Source organism: Salvelinus alpinus, chromosome 9, assembly GCF_045679555.1.
Source record: "Salvelinus alpinus chromosome 9, SLU_Salpinus.1, whole genome shotgun sequence".
Classification (NCBI taxonomy): Eukaryota; Metazoa; Chordata; class Actinopteri; order Salmoniformes; family Salmonidae; genus Salvelinus; species Salvelinus alpinus.
This window is the reverse complement of record NC_092094.1, coordinates 8,194,546-8,212,776: the sequence shown is the minus strand read 5'-3', so window position 1 is coordinate 8,212,776 and position 18,231 is coordinate 8,194,546. Positions and strand designations below refer to the sequence as shown.

The following is an 18,231-nucleotide window of genomic DNA, read 5'->3' as shown; positions in this document are numbered from 1 at the left end:
TAAAATATAAAATAACAGTAAAGCCTGTGTTATTTAACCATAAACCGTCTGGAGTTATAAAACATACAAAAACCGAACAGAAAACAGACGAAGACACACTCTTGTAAACACATTAGGTTGTCTGCGTAAACTAGACTACAGAAGAAGTGCATAAACACAGGACGTTGCAACGGATCGCTTCACAGGAGAAATGCAAACCCTCTTCTTACTACCTTGAAAGAAAATGTCCTACCACTGACTCACTGGACCCTAGTCCACACACTACTAACCCCTCTCCTGTCTCTGACAACTCAGCAGCCCCGAGCAGAGAAGTAGTGAACACATGCATTGAAAACCTGGAGATGTGTGTCGTAGTGAACTTCAACATTCTGATCCTCCTTCACCAGCCATGCATGAAGACACCAGTTCACTGCAGATACTATACTCCCGGTAGACACCAGTTCACTGCAGTTACTATACTCCCGGTAGACACCAGTTCACTGCAGTTACTATACTCCCGGTAGACACCAGTTCACTGCAGTTACTATACTCCCGGTAGACACCAGTTCACTGCAGTTATCATCCTCCTATATAGGCTAGTTTCGTGCGCTAAAACTATTCCGTGTATAGCCTACGCTGTCACGCAGGAAGTTCTCTATGAGTGGGTGAACTTGTGAGGAGCTCAGTCTGACCCGTCTCTAGACTCCTGCAGCCTTCCTATCTCTCCTCCCCTATCTCTCCTCCACTGCCCTGCCTCTCCTCCCCTGCCCTGCCTCTCCTCCCCTGCCCTGCCTCTCCTCCCCTATCTCTCCTCCACTGCCCTGCCTCTCCTCCCCTGCACTGCCTCTCCTCCCCTATCTCTCCTCCCCTATCTCTCCTCCCCTGCACTGCCTCTCCTCCCCTATCTCTCCTGCCTCTCCTCCCCTGCCCTATCTCTCCTCTCCTCCCCTATATCCCCTACCTCTCCTCCCCTATCTCTCCTCCCCATATCTCTCCTCTCCTCCCCTATCTCTCCTCTCCTCCCCTATCTCTCCTCTCCTGCACTGCTCTCCTCCCCTGCCCTGCTCTCCTCCCCTGCACTGCTCTCCTCCCCTGCACTGCCTCTCCTCCCCTGCCCTATCTCTCCTCCACTGCACTGCCTCTCCTCCCCTATCTCTCCTCCCCTGCCCTATCTCTCCTCTCCTCCCCTATCTCTCCTCCCCTGCACTGCTCTCCTCCCCTATCTCTCCTCTCCTCCCCTATCTCTCCTCTCCTCTCCTCCCCTGCCTCTCCACCCCTGCACTGCTCTCCTCCCCTATCTCTCCTCTCCTCCCTTGCCCTCTCTCCTCTCCTCCCCTATCTCTCCTCTCCTCCCCTGCCCTATCTCTCCTCTCCTCCCCTATCTCTCCTCCCCTGCACTGCTCTCCTCCCCTATCTCTCCTCTCCTATCTCTCCTCTCCTCTCCTCCCCTGCCTCTCCTCCCCTGCACTGCTCTCCTCCCCTATCTCTCCTCTCCTCCCCTGCCCTCTCTCCTCTCCTCCCCTGCACTGCTCTCCTCCCCTATCTCCCCTGCCCTATCTCTCCTCCCCTATCTCTCCTCCCCTGCCTCTCCTCCCCTGCCTCTCCTCCCCTGCCCTATCTCTCCTCCCCTGCACTGCCTCTCCTCCCCTGCACTGCCTCTCCTCCACTGCACTGCCTCTCCTCCACTGCCCTGCCTCTCCTCCACTGCCCTGCCTCTCCTCCACTGCCTCTCCTCCCCTGCCCTATCTCTCCTCCCCTGCACTGCCTCTCCTCCACTGCACTGCCTCTCCTCCACTGCCCTGCCTCTCCTCCACTGCCCTGCCTCTCCTCCACTGCCCTGCCTCTCCTCCACTGCCCTGCCTCTTCTCCACTGCCCTGCCTCTCCTCCACTGCCCTGCCTCTCCTCCACTGCCCTGCCTCTCCTCCACTGCCCTGCCTCTCCTCCACTGCCCTGCCTCTCCTCCACTGCCCTGCCTCTCCTCCCCTGCCCTGCCTATCCTCCACTGCCCTGCCTCTCCTCCACTGCCCTGCCTCTCCTTCACTGCCCTGCCTCTCCTCCACTGCCCTGCCTCTCCTCCACTGCCCTGCCTCTCCTCCACTGCCCTGCCCTGCCTCTCCTTCCCTGCCCTATCTCTCCTCCCCTGCCCTGCCTCTCCTCCCCTCCCCTGCCTCTCCTCTCCTCCCCTGCCTCTCCTCTCCTCCCCTGCCTCTCCTCCCCTGCCCTGCCTCTCCTCCCCTCTCTCTCCTCCCCTGCACTGCCTCTCCTCCACTCCCCTGCCTCTCCTCCACTCCCCTGCCCTGCCTCTCCTCCCCTGCCCTGCCTCTCCTCCCCTGCCTCTCCTCCCCTGCCCTATCTCTCCTCCCCTGCCTCCCCTCCCCTATCTCTCCTCCCCTCCCCTATCCCCATCTCTCCTCCCCTGCCTCTCCTCCACTGCACTGCCTCTCCTCCCCTATCTCTCCTCCCCTGCCCAGCTCCAGTCATCCAGTCATGCCCTGATCACACGGACAAGCAGGTTCCCTCCTTCCCTCCCACTCTGCCTTGCTGCTTACTGTCCAATTACAGCCCAGCTTCTCTACAGAGGAGTCCCCATAGAAATATAATTGCTCAAGTACCATGAACTGGGATGTCCGTTCTAGTAATTATATTTCTATAGTAGTCCCTTCCATATGATTAGTGCACCACCAGGACATTGTAGGGGAAAAGCATCACACCGTGCAGGCAGAGGAGGGAAAAGGAATGGACAGGAGAAGAAAGGAGCACAGGCAGGAAACAGGATTAATCTAAAATAAGTCATTACAGAGACACAGCGACTGAATCTAGTCACCCCCTGCTCTAGAGAGTGACTGAATCTAGTTACCCCCTGCTCTAGAGAGTGACTGAATCTAGTCACCCCCTGCTCTAGAGAGTGACTGAATCTAGTTACCCCCTGCTCTAGAGAGTGACTGAATCTAGTTACCCCCTGCTCTAGAGAGTGACTGAATCTAGTCACCCCCTGCTCTAGAGAGTGACTGAATCTAGTTACCCCCTGCTCTAGAGAGTGACAATCTAGTTACCCCCTGCTCTAGAGAGTGACTGAATCTAGTTACCCCCTGCTCTAGAGTGACTGAATCTAGTTACCCCCTGCTCTAGAGAGTGACTGAATCTAGTTACCCCCTGCTCTAGAGCGTGACTGAATCTAGTTACCCCCTGCTCTAGAGAGTGACTGAATCTAGTTACCCCCTGCTCTAGAGAGTGACTGAATCTAGTTACCCCCTGCTCTAGAGAGTGACTGAATCTAGTTACCCCCTGCTCTAGAGTGACTGAATCTAGTTACCCCCTGCTCTATAGTGACTGAATCTAGTTACCCCCTGCTCTAGAGAGTGACTGAATCTAGTTACCCCCTGCTCTAGAGAGTGACTGAATCTAGTTACCCCCTGCTCTAAAGAGTGACTGAATTTAGTTACCTCCTGCTCTAGAGAGTGACTGCATCTAGTTACCTCCTGCTCTAGAGAGTGACTGAATCTAGTTACCTCCTGCTCTAGAGAGTGACTGAATCTAGTTACCTCCTGCTCTAGAGAGTGACTGCATCTAGTTACCTCCTGCTCTAGAGAGTGACTGAATATGGTTACCTCCTGCTCTAGAGAGTGACTGAATCTAGTTACCCCCTGCTCTAGAGAGTGACTGAATCTAGTTACCCCCTGCTCTAGAGAGTGACTGAATCTAGTTACCCCCTGCTCTAGAGAGTAACTGAATCTAGTTACCCCCTGCTCTAGAGAGTGACTGAATTTAGTTACCTCCTGCTCTAGAGAGTGACTGAATCTAGTTACCCCCTGCTCTAGAGAGTGACTGAATCTAGTTACCCCCTGCTCTAGAGAGTGACTGAATCTAGTTACCCCTTGCTCTAGAGAGTGACTGAATCTAGTTACCCCTTGCTCTAGAGATTGACTGAATCTAGTTACCCCCTGCTCTAGAGAGTGACTGAATCTAGTTACCCCCTGCTCTAGAGAGTGACTGAATCTAGTTACCCCCTGCTCTAGAGAGTGACTGAATCTAGTTACCCCCTGCTCTAGAGAGTGACTGAATCTAGTTACCCCCTGCTCTAGAGAGTGACTGAATCTAGTCACCCCCTGCTCTAGAGTGACTGAATCTAGTTACCCCCTGCTCTAGAGAGTGACTGAATCTAGTTACCCCCTGCTCTAGAGAGTGACTGAATCTAGTTACCCCCTGCTCTAGAGCGTGACTGAATCTAGTTACCCCCTGCTCTAGAGAGTGACTGAATCTAGTTACCCCCTGCTCTAGAGAGTGACTGAATCTAGTTACCCCCTGCTCTAGAGAGTGACTGAATCTAGTTACCCCCTGCTCTAAAGCGTGACTGAATCTAGTTACCCCCTGCTCTAGAGAGTGACTGAATCTAGTTACCCCCTGCTCTAGAGAGTGACTGAATCTAATGAAAAGGCCTGAGTTAAACATAACACGGAATATTTAAATATTTCAAATCAAATTATAAAAAGGTTCATGAAATGTAATCTGACTTTTCCCCAATTTTAGTTTAGGGCTATTACGATCATGTAGAAATGAGGGCTATTATGATAATGTAGAAATTAGGGCTATTATGATAATGTAGAAATTAGGGTATTATGATAATGTAGAAATTAGGGCTATTACGATCATGTAGAAATTAAGGGCTATTATGATAATGTAGAATTAAGGGCTATTATGATAATGTCGAAATTAATGGCTATTATGATAATGTAGACATTAGGGCTATTATGATAATGTAGACATTAGGGCTATTATGATCATGTAGACATTAGGGCTAGGCAAACCCACTCATTTGATTCGTTAGTTAGTCCACAGCGATGCAAATAGCCCCAAAAAGAATAGTGACTTTAAAACACGAGCAGAGTTCTGACCTCCATGTAGAATAAAAGTCTTGAAAAATGGGGAGGTTTGAGTTTCAGTTACTTCCTGGAGGGCAGCCTTCACCCTAGCTGCTTGTCTGTAATTACTGTAGGCATTGTTGGACGGAGGATCATTCTGTGCGGTCTCAGGGCAGGCTAACAGCCACCCAAATGGATCCCTATTCCCTATATCAGGAATCATCTACTAGATTGAGCCGCGGGTTGATTTTTTTATTGAATGGTTACAACAACAAAAAATGTGTAGGAAAAGAAGAAAAAGTTTCTGACTTGTTTCTGATTTATAAACGGGATAGTTTTGTATGGCCTGCACCAAGTTTTACATCTCAATATTTTGTACAAATTAAATTTAGAAATGGTACGCGCAGATATTTAATGAGATATTTACACAACGGTTATAAATGAGGCTCCAGGACACCGCCGGACCACGCCTCCATAATGAATGGTCAGCCAGAACCCTCTCATCCTCAGCCCTACTGATGTTAAGTCAGAGCAGATGTTTCGATTGGTTTTTACGAGGTGGTGTTTCGTTAGAACACGTCAAAAAGGGAAGAGAGGCTCCTGCACCAATGGCTGGAAGGCCAGAGTCTCTTGTAACCAATGGGTGGACTGGAGGCCATTCTGAGAATGTTGTCAACATTTCAAAGCAGATCCACGTGACAAGAGACAGACAGTTGGTCATAAAAACAAGATGGGAAACATCCAGGGGGAAATGAGGTTAATGTTGATCTATGGACAGTCACTGTACCATGCCTGATGTATGGGAAACAGTGGAACAGCTGAAGTTACCCTCCACCTGAGAGCAGGCTCTTTACAACAGACAAAACAACTGGTGGCCTTTATATTTTAAAACGTAGCCTACAATATGTTGTTAGCACGTATAGTATGTAGCCTACAGTATGTTGTTACCACGTATAGTATGTAGCCAACAGTATGTTGTTAGCACGTATAGTATGTAGCCTACAGTATGTTGTTAGCACGTATATTATGTAGCCTACAGTATGTTGTTAGCACGTATAGTATGCAGCATACAGTATGTTGTTAGCACGTATAGTATGTAGCCTACAGTATGTTGTTAGCATGTATAGTATGTAGCCTATAGTATGTTGTTAGCACGTATATTATGTAGCCTACAGTATGTTGTTAGCACGTATAGTATGCAGCATACAGTATGTTGTTAGCACGTATAGTATGCAGCCTACAGTATGTTGTTAGCACGTATAGTATGCAGCATACAGTATGTTGTTAGCACGTATAGTATGCAGCCTACAGTATGTTGTTAGCACGTATAGTATGCAGCCTACAGTATGTTGTTAGCACGTATAGTATGCAGCCTACAGTATGTTTTTAGCACGTATAGTATGTAGCCAACAGTATGTTTTTAGCACGTATAGTATGTAGCCAACAGTATGTTGTTAGCAAGTATAGTATGTAGCCAACAGTATGTTGTTAGCACGTATAGTATGTAGCCAACCGTATGTTTTTAGCACGTATAGTATGCAGCCTACAGTATGTTGTTAGCACGTATAGTATGTAGCCTACAGTATGTTGTTAGCACGTATAGTATGTAGCCTACAGTATGTTGTTAGCATGTATAGTATGCAGCCTACAGTATGTTGTTAGCACGTATAGTATGCAGCCTACAGTATGTTGTTAGCACGTATAGTATGCAGCCTACAGTATGTTTTTAGCACGTATAGTATGTAGCCAACAGTATGTTTTTAGCACGTATAGTATGTAGCCAACAGTATGTTGTTAGCACGTATAGTATGTAGCCAACAGTATGTTGTTAGCACGTATAGTATGTAGCCAACAGTATGTTGTTAGCACGTATAGTATGTAGCCAACAGTATGTTGTTAGCACGTATAGTATGTAGCCAACAGTATGTTGTTAGCACGTATAGTATGTAGCCAACAGTATGTTGTTAGCATGTATAGTATGTAGCCAACAGTATGTTGTTAGCACGTATAGTATGCAGCCTACAGCATGTTGTTAGCACGTATAGTATGCAGCCTACAGTATGTTGTTAGCACGTATAGTATGTAGCCAACAGTATGTTGTTAGCACGTATAGTATGTAGCCAACAGCATGTTGTTAGCACGTATAGTATGTAGCCAACAGTATGTTGTTAGCACGTATAGTATGTAGCCAACAGTATGTTGTTAGCACGTATAGTATGTAGCCAACAGTATGTTGTTAGCACGTATAGTATGCAGCCAACAGTATGTTGTTAGCACGTATAGTATGCAGCCTACAGCATGTTGTTAGCACGTATAGTATGCAGCCTACAGTATGTTGTTAGCACGTATAGTATGTAGCCTACAGTATGTTTTTAGCACGTATAGTATGTAGCCTACAGTATGTTTTTAGCACGTATAGTATGCAGCCTACAGTATGTTGTTAGCACGTATAGTATGTAGCCTACAGTATGTTTTTAGCACGTATAGTATGTAGCCTACAGTATGTTGTTAGCACGTATAGTATGTAGCCTACAGTATGTTTTTAGCACGTATAGTATGTAGCCAACAGTATGTTGTTAGCACGTATAGTATGTAGCCAACAGTATGTTGTTAGCACGTATAGTATGTAGCCAACAGTATGTTGTTAGCACGTATAGTATGCAGCCTACAGCATGTTGTTAGCACGTATAGTATGCAGCCTACAGTATGTTGTTAGCACGTATAGTATGTAGCCTACAGTATGTTTTTAGCACGTATAGTATGTAGCCAACAGTATGTTGTTAGCACGTATAGTATGTAGCCAACAGTATGTTGTTAGCACGTATAGTATGTAGCCAACAGTATGTTGTTAGCACGTATAGTATGTAGCCAACAGCATGTTGTTAGCACGTATAGTATGTAGCCAACAGCATGTTGTTAGCACGTATAGTATGTATTCTATGGGAAGTCTACGTTAGGATACCATCACCTGGTCACTGCTCTCACCATGGTGTCCTAGCAACAAACAGTAGAGGCAGCCAGCCGTGCGTGACTAAATCAGCCATACATTACATTATTCAGTCACAAGACAGGCATTATTCTAGTCACAAGACAGGTGTTATTCAGTCACAAGACAGGTGTTATTCTAGTCACAAGACAGGTGTTATTCTAGTCACGAGACAGGCGTTATTCAGTCACAAGACAGGTGTTATTCAGTCACAAGACCGGCGTTAAAGGCCATAATAATCCCATGACAAGAGTATGTTATGAAACATGTTATTTAAGAGAGAGAGAGAGAGAGAGAGAGAGAGAGAGAGAGAGAGAGAGAGAGAGAGACGAGAGAGAGACGGGAGAGAGAGGAGAGAGAGAGAGAGACGAGAGAGAGAGAGACGAGAGACGGGAGAGAGAGAGAGACGAGAGAGAGAGACGAGAGAGAGCGAGAGAGAGACGGAGAGAGAGAGCGAGAGACGAGAGAGAGACGGAGAGAGATAATATCTACCTCACTTGCTTTGGCAATGTTAACACATGTTTCCCATGCCAATAAAGCCCCTTGAATTGAATTGAATTGAGAGAGAGAGAGAGAGAGAGAGAGAGAGAGAGAGAGAGAGAGAGAGAGAGAGAGAGAGAGAGAGAGAGAGAGAGAGAGAGAGAGAGAGAGAGAGAGAGAGAGAGAGAGAGAGAGAGAGAGAGAGAGAGAGAGAGAGAGAGAGAGAGAGAGAGAGAGAGAGAGAGAGAGAGAGAGATCTACGCGTCTACGCCTTCACTATGGTGAATCACTAAAACAATACAGAAATACACTACGGAAAAAGAAGGAACAGCACCTCTAACCAATTCTGGGAAAATTGGAAAACACTAAACAAACAACAACACGAAGAATTATCTATCCAAAATGGAGATGTATGGGTAAACCACTTCTCCAATCTTTTTGGCTCTATAACAAAGAATAAAGAGCAAAAACATATACATGATCAAATACAAATCCTAGAATCAACTATTAAAGACTACCAGAACCCACTGGATTCTCCAATTACCTTGAATGAGTTACAGGACAAAATAAAAACCCTCCAACCCAAAAAGGCCTGTGGTGTTGATGGTATCCTTAATGAAATGATCAAATATACAGACAACAAATTCCAATTGGCTATATTAAAACTCTTTAACATCGTCCTTAGCTCTGGCATCTTCCCCAATATTTGGAACCAAGGACTGATCACCCCAATCCACAAAAGTGGAGACAAATTTGACCCCAATAACTACCGTGGAATATGCGTCAACAGTAACCTTGGGAAAATACTATGCATTATCATTAACAGCAGACTCGTACATTTCCTCAATGAAAACAATGTACTGAGCAAATGTCAAATTGGCTTTTTACCAAATTACCGTACAACAGACCATGTATTCACCCTACACACCCTAATTGACAACCAAACAAACCAAAACAAAGGCAAAGTCTTCTCATGCTTTGTTGATTTCAAAAAAGCCTTCGACTCAATTTGGCATGAGGGTCTGCTATACAAATTGATGGAAAGTGGTGTTGGGGGTAAAACATACGACATCATAAAATCCATGTACACAAACAACAAGTGTGCGGTTAAAATTGGCAAAAAACACACACATTTCTTCACACAGGGTCGTGGGGTGAGACAGGGATGCAGCTTAAGCCCCACCCTCTTCAACATATATATCAACGAATTGGCGCGGGCACTAGAACAGTCTGCAGCACCCGGTCTCACCCTACTAGAATCCGAAGTCAAATGTCTACTGTTTGCTGATGATCTGGTGCTTCTGTCACCAACCAAGGAGGGCCTACAGCAGCACCTAGATCTTCTGCACAGATTCTGTCAGACCTGGGCCCTGACAGTAAATCTCAGTAAGACCAAAATAATGGTGTTCCAAAAAAGGTCCAGTCGCCAGGACCACAAATTCCATCTAGACACCGTTGCCCTAGAGCACACAAAAAACTATACATACCTCGGCCTAAACATCAGCACCACAGGTAGCTTCCACAGAGCTGTGAACGATCTGAGAGACAAGGCAAGAAGGGCATTCTATGCCATCAAAAGGAACATAAATTTCAACATACCAATTAGGATCTGGCTAAAAATACTTGAATCAGTCATAGAGCCCATTGCCCTTTATGGTTGTGAGGTCTGGGGTCCGCTCACCAACCAAGATTTCACAAAATGGGACAAACACCAAATTGAGACTCTGCATGCAGAATTCTGCAAAAATATCCTCCGTGTACAACGTAGAACACCAAATAATGCATGCAGAGCAGAATTAGGCCGATACCCACTAATTATCAAAATCCAGAAAAGAGCCGTTAAATTCTACAACCACCTAAAAGGAAGCGATTCCCAAACCTTCCATAACAAAGCCATCACCTACAGAGAGATGAACCTGGAGAAGAGTCCCCTAAGCAAGCTGGTCCTGGGGCTCTGTTCACAAACACAAACAGACCCCACAGAGCCCCAGGACAACAGCACAATTAGACCCAACCAAATCATGAGAAAACAAAAAGATAATTACTTGACACATTGGAAAGAATTAACAAAAAAACAGAGCAAACTAGAATGCTATTTGGCCCTAAACAGAGAGTATACAGTGGCAGAATACCTAACCACTGTGACTGACCCAAACCTAAGGAAAGCTTTGACTATGTACAGACTCAGTGAGCATAGCCTTGCTATTGAGAAAGGCCGCCGTAGGCAGACATGGCTCTCAAGAGAAGACAGGCTATGTGCTCACTGCCCACAAAATGAGGTGGAAACTGAGCTGCACTTCCTAACCTCCTGCCCAATGTATGACCATATTAGAGAGACATATTTCCCTCAGATTACACAGATCCACAAAGAATTCGAAAACAAATCCAATTTTGATAAACTCCCATATCTACTGGGTGAAATTCCACAGTGTGCCATCACAGCAGCAAGATTTGTGACCTGTTGCCACAAGAAAAGGGCAACCAGTGAAGAACAAACACCATTGTAAATACAACCCATATTTATGTTTATTTATTTTAACTTGTGTGCTTTAACCATTTGTACATTGTTACAACACTGCATATATATAATATGACATTTGTAATGTCTTTATTGTTTTGAAACTTCTGTATGTGTAATGTTTACTGTTCATTTTTATTGTTTATTTGACTTTTGTATATTATCTACCTCACTTGCTTTGGCAATGTTAACACATGTTTCCCATGCCAATAAAGCCCCTTGAATTGAATTGAATTGAATTGAATTGAATTGAATTGAGAGAGAGAGAGAGAGAGAGAGAGAGAGAGAGAGAGAGAGAGAGAGAGAGAGAGAGAGAGAGAGAGAGAGAGAGAGAGAGAGAGAGAGAGAGAGAGAGAGAGAGAGATGAGAGAAAGAACGAGAGAGAGAGAGAGAGTCATGCTCAACATGAGCTCCTGATATATTTGATTTTTTTGGTTTTTAGAATGAGATAAACACTCTAATCGAAGAAGAATTCCAGACAAGAAGTGATGAACAACAACTCTATACATTCAGAATAGAAAAAAAAGTAACTTGGCGCCTCAAGTTAAGAAGTTTTGAGTCTAGCTAGCTAGCTACACAACAAAGACCCAGCCAGCAGACTAACAAGCTAGCCATAAGAAACGAGCTAGAACAAAACTAGCAAGGTCAGTTAATACAACTACATCAAACGACCAAACTGAGTGAGTAAAACAAAAAGGAGCACGGACTAGCTGTAAACATATCTTCAGTCTTTTGTGTGAGGATTTTTCACTATTTTTGCGGTTTTTTAAAGTAGCGCGAACAGCAGACGAACAAATCGGTTGCCATGGCAACGGGGCAGCAGAACAGCGCAGCAGTAGCGGTAGTAGCAGAGCGCACAGACACCATGTCCCCACTCCCCCTCAGCGCAGAATCCATTCTCTACCCAAAAAAGGTCAAAAATGACACAATGAGGAAAGCTTTCAAACAGAAACTACTAGAGAAGAGGCCAGAAACCCTTTTTGCAGACCTCTACAAAAACGGTGACGTGAGTAATCTCATCTTCCTCACTGACCAGCCAAATGCATGGCGCTCAGCAGTCTGCTCTCACTACCCATGCATAAAGAAAGAGGGAATCTGTAATGGGTGGAAGCTGAAAATCAAAGAGACAGACGACCCTGACAGCACCATGATAACAATCAACCTCTACAAGACTGGGACTGTCATGGTGCAAGGTAACATCAGGCTGTTTGAAACAGACTTTCAGACCATTAAGGAGAGAGCGGAGAGAGAGAAGGACACCACCAGTGACATGCCCTCCCACAACACAAACTCCACCCTCACCCCTACCCTCCCCACCCAAAAAGGCACATCCAGCACCTCTCTTTCCACCATAGTGGAGGACACGCCCCAGGAGGAGAGCGACCCCCTCAGTGCAGAGCAGGCTCAGGCCCTCCTCACCACCATGGCTGCCATGAGGGATGAGTTCACCAAACTGGAGGGGGAGGTGGTCCTGCTCAGGGAGAGCGTGAGCAAACAGCAACCAGACAACCACACCTTAGAGGAGCTCCTAACCAAGGTGAGGACAGAGCAGGACAGCAGCCTTGCAACACAGCTGAAAGAGGTTCAGCAAGAGAGAGACGGACTCAAGAGAGAGCTGGCTGATCTAACAAAGGAGGTGAGAGAGCTCCAAAAAGACAGGCAGAGCAGCAATAAGGAGCTGACCGCACTAAGAGAGGAGCTGCAGGAGAGAAAGAGAGCAGAGGACAGGCTGCAGGAGCAGATAGATCACCACCCTATGACCTGCCCTCACACAGCAGAGGAGCCCAGCTCAACCAGCCAGACTTCCCCAGCCCTGGCTGCTGCACCCCTCCTCCCCAACCCACAGAACAGCCTCCCACTGACAGTGGCACCCACACAGACCAGCCACACCCCAGCTCCAACACCCACCAGCCCCCCCTCTGCCCCCCCCAGTCCAGAAGAAACACTGGCTGACATCGTCCTGTTAATGGACTCAAATGGGAAGTATGTTCAGGAGAAGAAACTTTTCCCTAGACACAAAACGAGAAAGGTGTGGTGCCCAACAACGCAAAGTGCCATGGAGCTGCTTGATAAGAACCATCTCGGGTCGCCAAGCCACATAATCATACATACCGGAAGCAACGACCTGCGTGCTCAGCAGGAGAGGGTGGCGACTTCACTACGGGGAGTGATTGAGAAGGCCTCCGCAATCTTCCCCAACTCAAGAATCATAGTGTCAACCCTTCTACAGAGGAGGGACTTCCACCCTGCCACAATCCAAAGAATAAATGCCAGCCTATCCCGGGACTGTGCCCTGCGACCCAATGTACACCTGGCCCACCATCCCACCCTCGATCTGGACTGTCTCTATGACCATGTTCACCTGTACAGGGAGACAGTCCCCATCCTTGCCAAGACTCTCAAGGACGTCGCTCTAAACCGCAGCCCGACCTCTCCACCCAGGAACAGCGGAGCAATCTCCACCCCGCCGAGATCACTGAGACAACATCCCGGACCAGCACCCTGGACCCCCCAGCCACGACCACAGCACCACCAACCTCAATGCCCACCACAGCCAGCGCAGCACAGACCACCCCAGCCCAGCTTCAGAGCCACCCAGATGAGGCCTACCACCCCCCTCCTCCCCACCGCAGACCCACACCTGGAGGAGCCACAGCCCAGCAGGCAGAGCTACGCACAGGCTGTGAGAGGAGCAACTGGCCCAGCCCCCACCAACCAAATGAGTGACATTAAACAAATGCTGAGTCTACTATGCTCACATGTGATGGGCCGAGGGTCATGGTAAGATGAGCACAAGAACTCCACCATTCTCACACTACATCCACCCAAGTGGCATGACACAAATTCTATCTTAAATGATAAACAAATCACATTTGCAAAATAAGAGTTTACTTTAATTGAAAAATCCTATTTTAATGGTTCTTCTTGGATTGTGAGTGTTTGTCTCATTTTGAAAGGTAAAGAAAAGAGAAAAAAAAAAAGTTATGAAGTCTTTTTACGTTGCATGTTGGAATATACAAGGATTGAAGTCCTCTGCTTTTGGGCTAAAGAGCAGAAACCCAGACTTCCTGAAAGAAATTGATGATGTTGATATTTTAGTACTACAGGAAACATGGTGCAGAGGTGATGTTTCCACTGGCTGTCCACTAGGTTATAGGGAGATAATCATACCATCCACTAAATTAAAAGGAATCAAACAGGGCAGAGACTCAGGGGGAATGCTAATATGGTATAAATCTGAACTAATTAATTCAATCGAATTGATCAAAACAGGAGAATTCTTTATCTGGTTAAAAATCAACAAGGAGGCTATCTTGACAGATAAAAACGTCTTCCTCTGTGCCACATACATTCCCCCCTCAGAGTCACCCTACTTCAACGAAGAGAGCTTCTCCATTCTAGAGGGAGAGATTAGTCACTTTCAGGCCCAAGGCAACGTACTGGTCTGTGGAGACCTGAATGCTAGAATAGCAGAAGAACAAGACACTATTAACAGTCATGGGGATAAACACCTAACAGGAAGCAATAACCTTTCCCTCCCCACATACCCCCACAGAAACAACTATGACAAAGTGAAAAACAAAAATGGATTACAGCTCCTGAGGCTCTGTCGAACACTGGGTCTGTACATAGTCAATGGCAGGCTGAGAGGAGACTCTTTTGGTAGGTACACCTACAGCTCATCCCTTGGCAGCAGCACTGTAGACTACTTCCTCACCGACCTAAACCCAGAATCTCTCAGAGCCTTCACAGTCAGCCCACTAACACCTCTCTCAGACCACAGTAAAATCACAGTGTATCTGAGAAGAGCAGAACCCAACCATGAAGCATCATGGCCCAATAAATTACATGGTACTAAACAAGCCTATAGATGGAGTGCAAACAGTACAGACATCTACCAAAAAGCAATTAGTAGCCAAAAAATACAATCTCTCCTGGACAACTTTTTAGCCTTAACATTCTCCTTCAGCAATGAAGGTGTAAATTTGGCCGTTAGGAACATAAACTTTATATTTGACAAATTAGCCTCCTTGGCTAATCTAAAGAAGCATAAGAGCAAACCAAAAATAACAGATAATGAAAAATGGTTTGATAATGATTGCAAAAATCTAAGAAAGTCATTGAGAAATATATCTAATCAAAAACACAGAGAACCAGACAACAAAAATATACGCCTTCAATATGGGGAAACACTGAAGCAATACAAACGCACCCTAAGAACAAAAAAGGAACAGCACATTAGAAATCAGCTGGATGGAATTGAGGAATCCATAGAATCAAACCACTTCTGGGAGAATTGGAATAAATTAAACAAACCTCATCATGAGGAGTTGGCTATCCAAAATGGGGATATGTGGAGAAATCACTTTGCAAACCTCTACAGCAATATAACAAAGAGCCCAGAACAAAAAGATATACAAGAAAAATTACAAATCCTTGAATTAGCAGTCAAAGACTATCAGAATCCTGTGGATACCCCAATTACAGAAGAAGAATTATTGGAAAAAATATGCAATCTCCAACCCAAAAAGGCCTGTGGTGCTGATGGGATTTTAAATGAAATGATCAAATATACAGACCACAAATTCAAATTGGCTATACTCAAACTCTTCAACATTATCCTCACTGCAGGTATTTTCCCCGATATTTGGAACCAGGGACTGATCACACCAATCTATAAAAATGGAGACAAATTTGACCCAAATAATTACAGAGGAATATGCGTTAACAGCAACTTGGGGAAAATTCTCTGCAGTATTATAAATAGCAGACTACATCATTTCCTTGACGAACACAACGTCCTGAGCAGAAGCCAGATTGGATTTCTAAAAAATTATCGTACAACAGACCACATTTACACCCTCCACACTCTAATTGATAAACAAGTTAACCAAAACAAAGGCAAAATCTACTCGTGTTTTGTAGATTTCAAGAAAGCATTTGATTCAATTTGGCACGAAGGTCTTTTTTATAAACTAATAGAAAGTGGTATTGGAGGGAAAACATATGATTTTATTAAATCAATGTACACTAAAAACAAATGTGCGGTTAAAATTGGCAACAAGCAAACAGACTTCTTCTCTCAGGGGCGGGGAGTGAAACAGGGCTGCCCAATAAGTCCAACATTATTTAACATCTACATGAATGAATTGGCAAAAACATTAGAAGAATCGACAGCACCTGGTATCACCCTACACAACACTGAAATCAAGTGTCTGCTGTACGCAGATGACCTGGTGCTGCTGTCTCCCACTAAAGAGGGGTTACAGCAACACCTAGATCATCTTCACAGGTTCTGTCAGACTTGGGCTCTGACCGTTAACCTAAAAAAAACAAATATAATGATATTCCAAAAAAGGTCCGGAAATAAGGATGACAAATATAAATTCTATTTGGACACAGTTCTATTAGAACACACCAAAAACTACACATATCTAGGACTAAATATCAGCAACACAGGTAGCTTTCACATGGCTGTGAATGAGCTGAGAGACAAAGCAAGAAGAGCATTCTATGCCATTAAAAGGAACATCAAAATTGAAATTCCAATTAGAATCTGGCTCAAAATTTTTCAATCAGTTATAGAACCAATTGCTCTATATGGCAGTGAGGTATGGGGTCCACTCTCTAATAATGAATTTACTAAATGGGACAAACATCCAATTGAAGTATTGCATGCAGAGTTTTGCAAGACTGTATTGCAAGTACAAAGAAAAACTCCAAATAACGCATGTAGGGCAGAATTGGGCCAATATCCCCTCCTCATTCGAATAGAAAAAAGAGCCATCAAATTTTACAACCATCTAAAAACAAGTAACCCTAAAACATTCCATCACACAGCTCTACAATGTCAAGAGATGAAACCAGAGAAGAGTCCCCTCAGCCAGCTGGTTCTGAGGCTCAGTTCACCAACCCAAACCAACCCCACAGAGCCTCGGGACAGCCCTCAGAAAATCTGGCCCAACCAAATCATCACAAAACAAAAAGAAAAATATATAACCTATTGGAAAGACACCACAAAAAATCAAAGTAAACTTCAATGCTATTTGGCTCTAAACAGACAGTACATGGTGGCAGACTATCTGACCACTGTGACTGATAGAAAACTGAGGAAAACATTGACTAGGTACAGACTCAGTGAGCACAGTCTGGCTATAGAGACCGGTCGTCACAGACAAACCTGGCTGCCCAGAGAGGACAGGCTGTGCTCACTCTGCTCCAGGGGAGAGGTAGAGACAGAAGTGCATTTCCTACTACACTGTGACAAATACTCAGACCTAAGAGCATATTTCTTTCCCAAAATTATAATTCAATACAAAGAATTTGAAACTATAAAAGATGAAGAAAAATTCAAATATTTATTGGGTGAAAAGCCAAAATGTGCAGTTTTGGCAGCCAAATATGTGTCCTCCTGCCACAGCCTGAGGGACAGCCAGTGAAAAATGCAAAGTAATGTTGATAATATTTCCCATTTAGCTTAGTTTTGTTTTGTCTTTCGTACCAGGTCATGTGTCTTCTCAGTCATGTTGACACTGGTCTACTACTGTTGCTTTAATGTATTGTTGTTCTGATTAATATTGTTGTTGTAGCTGTTATTAATGGTAATCCCATGTCCACTACTACTATTATTATTGCTGTTAGTCCCACCATTTATTTATATATAAATATATATATATTTTGTGTATATATATACATATATATTTTATTTAAATTTTTCGATATGTATACTTTGACAATGTAAGTAATAATAACTTGCCATGTCAATAAAGTCAATTGAATTGAATTGAATTGAATTGAGAGAGACACAGAGAGAGACAGAGACAGAGAGAGAGAGAGAGGGAGGGAGAGAGAGAGAGAGAGAGAGAGAGAGAGAGAGAGAGAGAGAGAGAGAGAGAGAGAGAGACAGAGAGAGAGATAGAGAGAGACAGAGAGAGAGAGAGAGAGAGACAGAGAGAGAGACAGAGAGAGAGAGAGAGAGAGAGAGACAGAGAGAGAGAGAGACACAGAGAGAGACAGAGACAGAGAGAGAGAGAGAGGGAGGGAGAGAGAGAGACAGAGAGAGAGGGAGAGACAGAGAGAGAGAGACAGGGAGAGAGAGAGACAGAGAGAGAGAGACAGAGAAAGCGATAGAGAGAGAGAGAGAGAGAGACAGAGAGAGAGAGACAGAGAAAGCGAGAGAGAGAGAGAGAGAGAGAGACAGATAGAGAGAGACAGAGAGAGAGACAGAGAGAGAGACACAGAGAGAGACAGAGACAGAGAGAGAGACAGAGAGAGAGAAAGCGATAGAGAGAGAGAGACAGAGAAAGCGATAGAGAGAGACAGAGAAAGAGAGACAGAGAAAGCGATAGAGAGAGAGAGAGACAGAGAAAGCGATAGAGAGTGACAGAGAGAGAGACAGAGAAAGCGA

The 18,231-nt window shown here is 45.1% G+C and overlaps 1 protein-coding gene across 1 annotated transcript in view; it reads right to left on the bottom strand.

The window, feature by feature from the left end:
• LOC139584235 (pleckstrin homology domain-containing family A member 5-like) overlaps positions 1-18,231 on the bottom strand; it is a gene marked incomplete in the record, with an annotated part of 263,991 nt that overhangs the window by 120,034 nt on the left and 125,726 nt on the right.